At 45.2% G+C, this 15,127-nt stretch overlaps 1 protein-coding gene across 6 annotated transcripts in view; it reads left to right on the plus strand.

Annotated features, from left to right (window-relative positions):
- Positions 1-15,127, plus strand: part of LOC122939628 (ATP-dependent translocase ABCB1-like) — a 902,460-nt gene that overhangs the window by 426,454 nt on the left and 460,879 nt on the right. The gene's annotated exons all lie outside the window — the stretch shown is intronic.

Here is a 15,127-nt window from a genome sequence, read left to right on the forward strand (position 1 = left end):
TGACTATAGCGGAGCAGAATGGTGTCATTGATAAACAACTCAAAGAGTTCTTGGTGGTGAAATCTCCGGTCACACCAACCATATATGTATTACCCAAAATACATAAGAGGCTGATTGACCCTCCGGGACGGCCAATGATTTTATGCAGGAATTTGATTTTCTCAAATATTGATGTCTTTCTTGACAAAATTTTAAGGGAATATGCTATGGGTGCTAAATCATACATTAGGGACACTGGAGATTTCATCAGTAAGATTACTGGGATGCGGATCCCGAAAGGGGCGATTCTGGCATCCTTTGACATTGTGTCATTATACACCTCGATTAATCACGAAAAGGGCCTGTCTGCTGTAGCGGAGATGCTGCGACATTCAGATTACTCCGCTCCAGTTCGCCAGTTTGTGTTGACATTGTTGGAGTTGTCTTTGAGGAACAATTATTTTGTGTTCCAGGGACAGTTCTATTTGCAAGTGATGGGCCCGGCAATGGGGTACAATGCCGCGCCCACCTATGAAAATATATTTGTACGGTCATTTGAGGAACGTCTTGTCTATGTATCTCCCCACTTCAACCAGGTTTTGACGTGGTAGAGATACATAGACAACATTTTCCTAATCTGGACTGGTACCATGGAGCGACTGATGGACTTTCACGTATTTTTGAACTCCCTTGATCGGGAGATCCAATTTACGTTAACGGCATCGGTCGACCGGGTACAGTATTTAGATACTCAGGTATACATTGAGGATGAACAAATACATATGGATTTGAAAATTAAACCCACTGATAAGAACACATTATTGCATTTTGCAAGTGGACACCCAAGGAGGATGGTAAATTATTTGCCGTTCAGCCAAATGCTTAGAGTACGGAGAATAGTGGATAAGTATGAGAATATGAATTCAGCATTAAGTAATATGGAACAATCCTTCATAAATAGGGGTTACCCTAGAAGGTTGGTGAAAAAACACGCTGATAGAGCAAGAGAAATCCCTAGAGAGGAATTGCTAACTTTAAAACAAAGACAGGCTAGTGATAGATTACTTTTTGTGTCATCATATAATGAGTTGAGCCCAAATATTGAAAGGATAGTGAGGCGTCATTTGGGGCTGCTTAGTAGTGGTCATCCCAGTATAGCAGAAAAATCTGCATATGATGGCATATAAAAGAGCAGGTAACATTAGGGATAAGGTGGTACATTCCAGACTGCCTGAAAAGGGTCAGTCAAGACAGACGTTTTTGAAGACACGGCATACAGGATCTTTCCCATGTCTGGGATGTGTGAACTGTAAACTGATGCATAAAGGATCGGTGTTCGCACACCCAGACACGGGAGAAACTTTTAACATAAAACATTACCTCACATGTGATTCATCATGGGTGATATATGTGTTATGGTGTCCTTGCAAAATGCTCTATGTGGGCGAAACCACATGCGACATGAAAACCAGGTTAAATAACCATAGACAATCCATCAGGAATAAAAGAAGAGATTTGCCGGTGTCAAAACATAAAAAAAAATAAAAAATCATAAGGAAAATTACCTGAGATTCATGATCTTGGATCATGTAAAACCATTAGAGAGAGGACGTGATCGACTAACCATTCTAAAGAAAACTGAGCTTAGGTGGATTTTTCGGTTGGACACTCTGAAACCCAAAGGGTCAAATGTCGAATTTAGGGTGACAGGAGGGATGGTTAGTTAATACCCATCTGTAGTGCCTATGCTCTGATGTATCTAGCATGCTGTATGGGGTGGACCTAATGGAAGATACATGGATTTATCCACGTCATAATGTGATGTGTTTGTATATTTGTATTGTTTGAATTTACAATTCAGGCGTTTACCTTAGCTGGGTGATAATTTAGGTAACAGGGAACAGAAGGAGAAAGAGAGGCGTAAGATATTGCCCAAATGAGTGCCCTAATGTAAAATGGCGGAATAGACCTGTGACGTGGCGCGGATGACTGTTGCACGCTGACGCAGCTGATCGGACGTCACGACGCTGGGTCTCCACCTACGGGTGACGCACAGTGGTTATGTACTGCGTCGTAAGGGGGGAAGGATTGACACATGCGCACCGAGGAGGAATAGACGCGGAGTAGCGGCGTGCCTCCATAGAAGATAAGACGCCATCTCCTTCTATTCCACTACATAAATCCCCAGCAAGGTACTATAGAATTTAGGATTTATATTGCACTTTGCACTTTATTATATGCACTTTCATACACTTATCATGATTATGAATAATCACTATCGATATGGAAACTATGAGGAAACACATTGATCCGTTTGTATTCATGTTAACATGTGGAGTTAATGAATGAATTGTAACATATCCTAGAAGCGGAGTGGACTGTTTTTGCATTGGTTGATGAATTAATTGGTAACAATGTGATGATGTATTTATACTTGCACGTATGCACTTTATGTTCACTTGACTTGAGAAAGGTTCTGTGAGAGAACCGAAACGTTGTCAAATTTCGACATGTGTGAATAAACTACACATTTTTTATACTTCAAGGAGTGCTGCGGATTTTCTTTGTTTTACATATATTTATATATATATATATATATATATATATATATATATATATATATATATAGTGATAAAGTGCATGGTAGAGGTATGGTGAGGGTGTGTATTTTACCTGGTGGTTCAGTTTAGCTGGGTGAGATAACATGACATCTAGAAATTATGCTGCTTCATCAAGGCATAGCTTGCTGGAGATTGTTTTGTTTAAAGTTGTATGGGCTTGATTTCTTAGGACTGGGAGATAGGTTTATAGTGGGAGTCTCTCAGTCCACACAGATCACAGGTGAGGTCAGCTGAGCTATAATCAAGGAGGGATAAGACAACCCTCTGTGTATGACTGGGAGGAGGAAGTGACCCTACAGTGAGGATTGGAGCCGGAGACCCTGTGTGTGAACTGAGTTTTTTTAGGTAAGTCAGGGAGAAGACCTCTGCATTAGATAGAGCCCAGACGGGCATGTGTTTATTTTGGTTTATGTTTGTGATGGTGCTTAAGTGCCAGAATAAAGCAGCATTTGGACTTGAAACCCATTGTCAGAGGAGAAGTCTGCGATTGTGACCCCTTGTGAGAGAGAGATCCCTTACTATATATAAGTCCTACAGCAGCACACAATGGGTTAACTCGATTGACCCCTACTCAAAGCAGAAGACATGTTAATCAGCAATATTAATTAAATATGCAAACAATCAATGACTTTGGGACATCCCCTTTTGATGCCTATAAAGGGTTGCACACAAGACAAGACCATGTATTTTTTCTTCTTCTCCTCAAGCAGTGACATGGATTTAGGTGGCCTGTATACTAGCGGTGTCGCTAGTCCCTCATGGCAGGGCAATACTTTATATAAAGAAAGCTGGTATACAAGAGGTGCTCTTGTCCCTCAGCCAAAACATGTCCTGATTGCATATGCCTGACACAAGCAGAGTGGTTGTTTCTCAGGTGAAACCTCTGGTCTCCTATCCTGCTTTCTGTGAGCTGGTGCTTCGGGTTGCGAGGTTTCAGCGGGGGATGAAGAGGTCCAGTTAGTTACTCTAGTGCACCCGCCCACTCTGTGTTCTGTGTAGTAGAGCGAGACCAACCATGCTGATGCCTTGGCTCTCGCGAGACTCCAGGCATAAATCTTTTAAATTGCAGGGCGCGCTCAGTAGGGTCCGCTCTACTGGGCAGCAGATTGCTCTAGTGCAAGAGGTATTATTGCAGGGTGACATCTGGCTAACCCCATTTAAGGGGTTAGAAGGTTAATTTAACTAATTCTGTTTCTGTCTGCAAAATGAATTCCCATAAGAGGAAACGCAAGTCCAGGCACAGAGTATGTTCAACCTGCCAGTGATGATATCGAAGGGAACATATGTCTAAACTGCCAACCAGCGAATATATCTTCAGCTTTTCAAACCCAGGCCTCTTCATTTATGGACTGGCTCAAGTCTCATATTACAGAGACATTGCAGAATCTGCTTCCAGTGCACAAGGTGAAGAAAGCTAAAAGAAGGCAGAGAAACTACACCACAATTTGTACAGACTGCCTCTGATTCTGACAGCGCTGAGCAAGGTATATGTTCAGACAATTCATCTATAATGTCCTCTGAGGATCTGTACCTGTTCCATAGTGATAGTCTCCTCCCTCGTGAAAGAGGTTAAACGGACTGTGAAATCGGAAAGGAACACAGAAAATAAATCTAAAAAAGAGCAACTCTTTTATTTCCCTCAAATAAGGGCAAATACTTCCCTTCTCATCCTGTGCTCAAACAGTGCCTGAAGAGTGAGTGGCCAAAACCAGATAGAGTGGATCAAGGCTCAAGGTTTAAAGAAGTTTACAGACTAGACCCAAAATAAATTTCCAGTTGGGAAGCACCGTCTAAGTTATATTTGGCAGTTGCCAGGCTCTCTAAAAGATCTGTGTTACCTTCTCAGGATTCATCTCTGCTTAAAGAGCCTTTAGACAGAATGGCTGACTCCTTTTTAAATAGAGATTATGTGGCCACAACCTCATCTGTGCACATTTCCTTGTCCTCAGCTCCAGTAGCAAGAGCCCTAAGAATCTGGCTTAGACAACTGACAAATGACCTGCAAGAAGGAGTTCCTAGAGAAGAAATTTTGGAGAATCTCCCTATCATAAAATCTGTAGCAGATTTTCTTTGCGATTCTCAAGTGGATATGCTGAAGTTCTCCTTCAGTTCCATGGTTCTGTCAACAGCAGCCAGACACATATTGTGGATCAAACAGTGGTCTAGAGATGTACCATCAAAGTATCACTTATGTGTTTTGCCCTTTCAGCCAGCGTCACTGTTTGGAAGATTGACCTAAACAAAATGTGGTACATAGTTTTTTTTAAAGCAATTAAGAACCTAAGACCAGTATTTCATAATCCAGTTCCCACATGGGACTTGGCAATCGTTCTTAAACAACTTACCTTGCCACCCTTCGAACCCCTGGAAACGGCCTCTATAAAATATATATCCTTTAAAATTCTCTTTAGTGTTGCTATTACATCTGTGAAAAGAGTAGGAGAACTGCAAGCCTTGTTCTCCAGAGAGCCTTATCTCAGAGATCTCTCTGACCGCTTAGTTCTTAGATTGTTCCCAGGTTTTCTACCTAAAGTTAATTCTGCAATTAATCTGAATCAATAAATAGTACTACTAGTATTAACAGATAATCCTGAAGACTCTCAAGAACAGTCTCTAAATTTGCTGGACGTAAGAAGAGCGATCCTCTTTTATACTGAAACAACACAAGAATTCAGAAAATAAGAAAACGTTTGCCTCCAGTTTGCAGGCCCGAATAAGGGTAAGAAGGCTTCAAAAGCTTCACTGTCCAGGTGGATTAAAAATGTCATCTCAGATGCATATCAACTGGATAGTCGGGTTGCTCCTTTTCCTCTAAAAGCGCACTCTACACGCTCCACGTCAACCTCATGGGCAGGCACAAATTCCGCTGGATCTAATTTGTAAAGCTGCCTCATGGTCCTCAGCTTCTACATTTGTAAAACACTACAGACTGAACGTCTCACCACTAGAGGGGTCAGCCTTTGGCAAAAGTTTGATTGAGGAACCAGTTGGTGTATAACCCTCCCTTGATTTTTTTTTTCTATTGCTACAGAACTTCCATTGTGTGCTGCCTTAGGATGTCCAGGAAGTAATAAAATTTACTCATCGACATTTTCATTTCCTGGAGTCCATAGGCAGCACAACTTCCCTCCCCTAATAAATATGTTATTGCTGCAGATAATACATGTAATTGAAGATGAATGTACATTTTCATATATAGTCACTCACATAAATCATAGAAGTCATATTTTAGTGATCTGGATTACTTAATACTTAGCTTTTATTTTAGCATTATAAAATAAATGAGATTTATCCCTCAAATTGGAAATAGTAGGTAAACAAAACCGCTTACAATATCCCACACTTAGGCAGGACGTTTACTGAAAGCAGTAACAAAGTGTCCACAATGATGCAAATGATGTCAGACACAAAGGTAACAGGTGTAATTGTACACTACTACCCAATTGGTGGTGTGGGACGGCAATACTTGATGTATGCCGACACCATATAGGTATAAGGCATGAAGGTAACTAACGCAATATGTATTAGTACCCGAGCCACAATATAGTTGGGATGATGGCATATGAATGCGTCAACATCTCATACATCAATAGCAGACATACAATGCAACGACAGGTGATTCACAACACAAACGATATGCACAGCGACAAACGAAACACAAAAATGACATGGGTGCAAGGAAATCCGTGTGACACGGTATACACAGATGCACCCACAGCATAAGGTGCACGGCGGCACCGCTTGAGAAAACCAGGTGTCCTACCGTACAGAGATTAGATACTCGGGACACCTCTTTGCTTCGGTCTTGCCAAACAGGGTAGTCCGTTGCGGCAGTTGAAGGATCAGTATACTGTAAAAAGGGATCAAGTGGAGATATTCCTTAATGTCCCTAATTGGCCCTTGCAGCCCTACAATGATCCGCAAGATCTAACCACGGGGTGTCCCACTAATTGGGCCCCCGTCCGGAACCTAACCCTGGAATTGTGGTCCCTATATGGCCCTGAAAGGATCCCTACATGCACGTTTCTGAGGTAGAGGAAAGAACCCCTCCTCTGTTCAGGGGAATATAATTTCTATGGGCCAAAAGATATAGCTTATTTGCCAAAGATGATTAAGGGCAAATACAGAAAAAAGAAAAACAGGGGGGGGAGAGAGCCACCAAAGTTGATAACTCTCAGGTAGAGTGAAGCGCACAGATGGGTGCACAACAAACAGCAGGGAAAGGGGACAGATGGAAAAGCCCCCTCCCTTTTTGCGATAGGGTGAAGTGCACAGATGGGTGCACAACAAACAGCGGTGGAAGTGGAAAGGTGGACAGATGAAAAGGCCCCCTCCCTTCTTGCGGTGCACAGATTGGTGCCGCAGGCATGAAGTATTAAGTAATCCAGATCACTAAAATATGACTTCTATGCAGATAATACATGGTCTTGTCTTGTGTGCACACCTTTATAGGCAAAAAAAGGGGATGTGCCAAAGTGATTGATTGTTTGCATATTTAATTAATATTGCTAATTAACATGTTTTCTTTTGGTGAGTAAATTTTACTATATATATATATATATATATATATATATATATATATACTGTGTGTATATATATATATATATATATATACATACAGAGAGAGAGAGGATTTGCTCTGGTAGGCAGGGTAAGCGGATGCAGTACAGAGGCAAAACAAGTTCATAATTTAAGATGTCAGTGTTTATTTCCCACAAAAGGCAAATGAAAAACAACTTAATACAGTCTTGGTGTTAAATTCACACAATGCAAAGTCTATAGAACAGTCACGTCACCTTTCTAGCCGTTTTATCCCCGGCAGTTCACAGCAGGCTTTAGGGGGCCTGTTTCTCAGTGTGCAGCCCTCATGCGGCTGTGAGCCTTCCAGCACAGCACCATGCTTTAGATCCCAATACATAGACTCAGCTACTGAGCCCAGCTGCCTATTTAAAGGACAGCCAGTATTTGATCTCACCTGGCTGGAAATCAGCACAGCCGCCAATGTTGGGAGGAAAATACCTGCCTTCCCAAACAAAACCCCTTGCTACTGTATGTCACAATTTGTGTGTGTATATATACAGTGGGATGCGAAAGTTTGGGCAACCTTGTTAATCGTCATGATTTTCCTGTATAAATCGTTGGTTGTTACGATAAAAAATATCAGTTAAATATATCATATAGGAGACACACACAGTGATATTTGAGAAGTGAAATGAAGTTTATTGGATTTACAGAAAGTATGCTATAATTGTTTAAACAAAATTAGGCAGGTGCATAAATTTGGGCACTGTTGTCATTTTATTGATTCCAAAACCTTTAGAACTAATTATTGGAACTTAAATTGGCTTGGTAAGCTCAGTGACCCCTGACCTTCATACACAGGTGAATCCAATTATGAGAAAGAGTATTTAAGGGGGTCAATTGTAAGTTTCCCTCCTCTTTTAATTTTCTCTGAAGAGTAGCAACATGGGGGTCTCAAAACAACTCTCAAATGACCTGAAGACAAAGATTGTTCACCATCATGGTTTAGGGGAAGGATACAGAAAGCTGTCTCATAGATTTCAGCTGTCTGTTTCCACAGTTAGGAACATATTGAGGAAATGGAAGACCACAGGCTCAGTTCAAGTTAATGCTCGAAGTGGCAGACCAAGAAAAATCTCGGATAGACAGAAGTGACGAATGGTGAGAACAGTCAGAGTTCAACCCACAGACCAGCACCAAAGACCTACAACATCATCTTGCTGCAGATGGAGTCACTGTGCATCGTTCAACCATTCGGCGCACTTTACACAAGGAGATGCTGTATGCGAGAGTGATGCAGAGGAAGCCTTTTCTCTGCCCACAGCACAAAAAGTGCCGCTTGAGGTGGACTAAAGCACATTTGGACAAGCCAGCTTCATTTTGGAATAAGGTGTTGTGGACTGATGAAACTAAAATTTAGTTATTTGGCCATAACAAGGGGGGTTATGCATGGAGGAAAAAGAACACAGCATTCCAAGAAAAACACCTCCTACCTACAGTAAAATATGGTGGTGGTTCCATCATGCTGTAGGGCTGTGTGGCCAGTGCAGGGACTGGGAATCTTGTCAAAGTTGAGGGACACATGTATTCCACTCAGTATCAGCAGATTCTGGAGACCAATGTCCAGGAATCAGTGACAAAGCTGAAGCGGCACCGGGGCTGGATCTTTCAACAAGACAACGACCCTAAACACTGCTCAAAATCCTCTAAGGCATTTATGCAGAGGAACAAGTACAACGTTCTGGGATGGCCATCTCAGTCCCCAGACCTGAATATAATTGAAAATCTGTGGTGTGACTTAAAGAAAGCTGTCCATGCTCGGAAGCCATCAAACCTGAATGAACTAAAGATGTTTTGTAAAGAGGAATGGTCCAAAATACCTTCAACCAGAATCCAGACTCTCATTAGAACCTACCTGCCTAATTTTGTTTAAACAATTATAGCACACTTTCTGGAAATCCAATAAAGTTAATTTCACTTTTTACAATATCACTGTTTGTGTCTCCTATATGATATATTTAACTGACATTTTTTATCGTAACAACCAACGATTTATTCAGGAAAATCATGACGATTAACAAGGTTGCCCAAACTTTCGCATCCCACTGTATATATATATATATATACATATATATTATACGTATATCTATATAATATATATATATATATATATATATATATATATATATTGTAGGAAGAAACAAGGGTCCATCACTGACGGAAGATACGTGTCACTGCGGTTCCTGGCCTTGGTGAGATAAGAACCAGTAATTTTGTGTGTCAGCCGCAGCTAGTGCTCGTTAATACTGTTTTACTTAGTAAGGCTGTAAAGCCAATCTGGGCCGGTTCTTATTGGGAGCAGCCAAAGAGCAGGGAGGGTGGCTGTTCCCCACATCCAGGCCAGGTTTTGGGCTACGGACCTAGTAGGCGCAGTACTGAAGTCCGCTAGGGGACATCAGCACATCTTGGTTGTCTTTGATTACGCCACTCGGTACCCGGAGGGAATGCCACTGCGACATACATCGGCAAGACTTATAGCTAAAGAGCTAATGGAAATGTTCTCCTGAGTGGGCTGGTTCTTATTGGGAGCAGCCAAAGAGCAGGGTGGGTGGCTGTTCCCCACATCCAGGCCAGGTTTTGGGCTAGGGTTCAAAAACCCAGCCAGCTGGGTGTGGTATGATCCTACAAGTGATAGTGGAGATGTGGAAGCTCTGTGTTTTTGGGAGCTGAGGAGATCCGCCATATTGCAATGCTGAAATCTGCATAAGAGCTGCCTGCTGGGAGTCAGGCGCCCTAAAGCCTGCTGTGGTCTGCCAGGTGATTTATGTTATTTTGGTAACTCTTGCTGTGTGAACTAACACCGGGACCCTGAAAAGCATTGTTTTCTGTGTGAATAAAAACTGGACTTTTGTTTTTTCAACCGTGGTCTTGCGTCTGTATTGCGTCCGCTTACCCTGCCTACAAGAGCAAATCCCTACAATTGGTGGCTTAGAGCGGGCAAGCGCAGTAAGGCTGGCGTGATCTCTGAAATATTTTGGGTTTTCACATGGGTGTATGTCGTTTATTAAACCTGCTAGATTTAAACCTGTGTCACGTGACAAAATGGAGGCTGTTTTGAAGGCCCTCATGGAGGCTAATCAGCAGCGAGAGACCAAACCTGCAGCAACGCGAGGCTAATAAGCAGCAGCAAGAGACCAACCAGTTGCTGCTACAACACGTGATAGCTTTGCAAACAGCAGGAGCAACACCAAGAGTCCACGATGCCCGGAAAGCAGTCCACGCAGCGATCCCTAAGATGACATGCTCCAGAGTCTCTGAACCACCTGTGCCAGGTAGAGGTGGGAGACACTCCAGCGGAGGCTCTGTTGGACTCAGGGAGTCTGGTGACCCTGGTAAGGGATTCCCTGGTACGCTCTGCTGAGTACACCGGCCGTAAGGTCGGAGTCATGTGTATACATGGGGACTTAAAAGACTACCCTACTGCTATGGTGTCTCTGTCCACGGTTTCCAGCAGGTGGACCCGCGAGGTGGCTTTCACAATGAACTACACTATGAACTTATAAAAGGGAGAGACTTCCCGAGCTTCCCGGCACTGTGGCCGGTTACGAGAGTGACTGATACCCATGGGTAACCCTAGCAGAATGGCCCAGCACAGGAGGGAGACCAGAACCCTGGGAACCTGAGTCCGAAGGGCCAGCGGTAGGGGTGACTGCCACTTTGGTGGAAGAGGGGGAGACAACCCCACTAAGTGTGATGGTGGAAGATATGCAGGACTTGCCACCGGGTCCTGAGCTGACAGACCTCAATGTCTCCGGGGATAATTATGGTACCACCCAGCACCGGGACCCAACCCTATCCCGAGCCTGGGAAAATGTATTAATAGCAGATGGTGAACCACAACAATCAGGGGCAGAGTGGTTCATCAGGATATGTTGTATCGGGTAAATCAGCTGAGAGGTAAATTCATTGAACAGTTGGTGGTGACCCAGGCTTATTGCAAACTCGTGTTAGCGTTAGCCCACCAGCATGTTCTCAGGGGTCATCTGGGAATGCAGAAAACGCAGGACTGGATACTACAACGGTTTTACTGGCCCAGTGTGTTTAAGGAGGTGGACGAGTCCTGTAAGTCTTGCCCCACCTGCCAGGCAACTAGCCCCCAGCACCTTTTTCGCAGTCCCTTGGTGCCTCTCCCAATCATCAAGGTACCGTTTGAGCGAATCACTACGGACCTAGTAGGCGCAGTACTGAAGTCCGCTAGGAGACATCAACACATCTTGGTTGTCTTTGATTATGCCACTCGGTACCCGGAGGGAATGCCACTGCGACATACATCGGCAAGACTTATAGCTAAAGAGCTAATGGAAATGTTCTCCTGAGTGGGCTGGTTCTTATTGGGAGCAGCCAAAGAGCAGGGTGGGTGGCTGTTCCCCACATCCAGGCCAGGTTTTGGGCTAGGGTTCAAAAACCCAGCCAGCTGGGTGTGGTATGATCCTACAAGTGATAGTGGAGATGTGGAAGCTCTGTGTTTTTGGGAGCTGAGGAGATCCGCCATATTGCAATGCTGAAATCTGCATAAGAGCTGCCTGCTGGGAGTCAGGCGCCCTAAAGCCTGCTGTGGTCTGCCAGGTGATTTATGTTATTTTGGTAACTCTTGCTGTGTGAACTAACACCGGGACCCTGAAAAGCATTGTTTTCTGTGTGAATAAAAACTGGACTTTTGTTTTTTCAACCGTGGTCTTGCGTCTGTATTGCGTCCGCTTACCCTGCCTACAAGAGCAAATCCCTACAATTGGTGGCTTAGAGCGGGCAAGCGCAGTAAGGCTGGCGTGATCTCTGAAATATTTTGGGTTTTCACATGGGTGTATGTCGTTTATTAAAACTGCTAGATTTAAACCTGTGTCACGTGACAAAATGGAGGCTGTTTTGAAGGCCCTCATGGAGGCTAATCAGCAGCGAGAGACCAAACCTGCAGCAACGCGAGGCTAATAAGCAGCAGCAAGAGACCAACCAGTTGCTGCTACAACACGTGATAGCTTTGCAAACAGCAGGAGCAACACCAAGAGTCCACGATGCCCGGAAAGCAGTCCATGCAGCGATCCCTAAGATGACATGCTCCAGAGTCTCTGAACCACCTGTGCCAGGTAGAGGTGGGAGACACTCCAGCGGAGGCTCTGTTGGACTCAGGGAGTCTGGTGACCCTGGTAAGGGATTCCCTGGTACGCTCTGCTGAGTACACCGGCCGTAAGGTCGGAGTCATGTGTATACATGGGGACTTAAAAGACTACCCTACTGCTATGGTGTCTCTGTCCACGGTTTCCAGCAGGTGGACCCGCGAGGTGGCTTTCACAATGAACTACACTATGAACTTATAAAAGGGAGAGACTTCCCGAGCTTCCCGGCACTGTGGCCGGTTACGAGAGTGACTGATACCCATGGGTAACCCTAGCAGAATGGCCCAGCACAGGAGGGAGACCAGAACCCTGGGAACCTGAGTCCGAAGGGCCAGCGGTAGGGGTGACTGCCACTTTGGTGGAAGAGGGGGAGACAACCCCACTAAGTGTGATGGTGGAAGATATGGAGGACTTGCCACCGGGTCCTGAGCTGACAGACCTCAATGTCTCCGGGGATAATTATGGTACCACCCAGCACCGGGACCCAACCCTATCCCGAGCCTGGGAAAATGTATTAATAGCAGATGGTGAACCACAACAATCAGGGGCAGAGTGGTTCATCAGGATATGTTGTATCGGGTAAATCAGCTGAGAGGTAAATTCATTGAACAGTTGGTGGTGACCCAGGCTTATTGCAAACTCGTGTTAGCGTTAGCCCACCAGCATGTTCTCAGGGGTCATCTGGGAATGCAGAAAACGCAGGACTGGATACTACAACGGTTTTACTGGCCCAGTGTGTTTAAGGAGGTGGACGAGTCCTGTAAGTCTTGCCCCACCTGCCAGGCAACTAGCCCCCAGCACCTTTTTCGCAGTCCCTTGGTGCCTCTCCCAATCATCAAGGTACCGTTTGAGCGAATCACTACGGACCTAGTAGGCGCAGTACTGAAGTCCGCTAGGAGACATCAACACATCTTGGTTGTCTTTGATTATGCCACTCGGTACCCGGAGGGAATGCCACTGCGACATACATCGGCAAGACTTATAGCTAAAGAGCTAATGGAAATGTTCTCCTGAGTGGGCTGGTTCTTATTGGGAGCAGCCAAAGAGCAGGGTGGGTGGCTGTTCCCCACATCCAGGCCAGGTTTTGGGCTAGGGTTCAAAAACCCAGCCAGCTGGGTGTGGTATGATCCTACAAGTGATAGTGGAGATGTGGAAGCTCTGTGTTTTTGGGAGCTGAGGAGATCCGCCATATTGCAATGCTGAAATCTGCATAAGAGCTGCCTGCTGGGAGTCAGGCGCCCTAAAGCCTGCTGTGGTCTGCCAGGTGATTTATGTTATTTTGGTAACTCTTGCTGTGTGAACTAACACCGGGACCCTGAAAAGCATTGTTTTCTGTGTGAATAAAAACTGGACTTTTGTTTTTTCAACCGTGGTCTTGCGTCTGTATTGCGTCCGCTTACCCTGCCTACAAGAGCAAATCCCTACAATTGGTGGCTTAGAGCGGGCAAGCGCAGTAAGGCTGGCGTGATCTCTGAAATATTTTGGGTTTTCACATGGGTGTATGTCGTTTATTAAAACTGCTAGATTTAAACCTGTGTCACGTGACAAAATGGAGGCTGTTTTGAAGGCCCTCATGGAGGCTAATCAGCAGCGAGAGACCAAACCTGCAGCAACGCGAGGCTAATAAGCAGCAGCAAGAGACCAACCAGTTGCTGCTACAACACGTGATAGCTTTGCAAACAGCAGGAGCAACACCAAGAGTCCACGATGCCCGGAAAGCAGTCCATGCAGCGATCCCTAAGATGACATGCTCCAGAGTCTCTGAACCACCTGTGCCAGGTAGAGGTGGGAGACACTCCAGCGGAGGCTCTGTTGGACTCAGGGAGTCTGGTGACCCTGGTAAGGGATTCCCTGGTACGCTCTGCTGAGTACACCGGCCGTAAGGTCGGAGTCATGTGTATACATGGGGACTTAAAAGACTACCCTACTGCTATGGTGTCTCTGTCCACGGTTTCCAGCAGGTGGACCCGCGAGGTGGCTTTCACAATGAACTACACTATGAACTTATAAAAGGGAGAGACTTCCCGAGCTTCCCGGCACTGTGGCCGGTTACGAGAGTGACTGATACCCATGGGTAACCCTAGCAGAATGGCCCAGCACAGGAGGGAGACCAGAACCCTGGGAACCTGAGTCCGAAGGGCCAGCGGTAGGGGTGACTGCCACTTTGGTGGAAGAGGGGGAGACAACCCCACTAAGTGTGATGGTGGAAGATATGGAGGACTTGCCACCGGGTCCTGAGCTGACAGACCTCAATGTCTCCGGGGATAATTATGGTACCACCCAGCACCGGGACCCAACCCTATCCCGAGCCTGGGAAAATGTATTAATAGCAGATGGTGAACCACAACAATCAGGGGCAGAGTGGTTCATCAGGATATGTTGTATCGGGTAAATCAGCTGAGAGGTAAATTCATTGAACAGTTGGTGGTGACCCAGGCTTATTGCAAACTCGTGTTAGCGTTAGCCCACCAGCATGTTCTCAGGGGTCATCTGGGAATGCAGAAAACGCAGGACTGGATACTACAACGGTTTTACTGGCCCAGTGTGTTTAAGGAGGTGGACGAGTCCTGTAAGTCTTGCCCCACCTGCCAGGCAACTAGCCCCCAGCACCTTTTTCGCAGTCCCTTGGTGCCTCTCCCGATCATCAAGGTACCGTTTGAGCGAATCACTACGGACCTAGTAGGCGCAGTACTGAAGTCCGCTAGGAGACATCAACAAATCTTGGTTGTCTTTGATTATGCCACTCGGTACCCGGAGGGAATGCCACTGCGACATACATCGGCAAGACTTATAGCTAAAGAGCTAATGGAAATGTTCTCCTGAGTGGGCCGGTTT

This window comes from Bufo gargarizans, chromosome 5 (genome assembly GCF_014858855.1).
Source record: "Bufo gargarizans isolate SCDJY-AF-19 chromosome 5, ASM1485885v1, whole genome shotgun sequence".
NCBI lineage: Eukaryota > Metazoa > Chordata > Amphibia > Anura > Bufonidae > Bufo > Bufo gargarizans.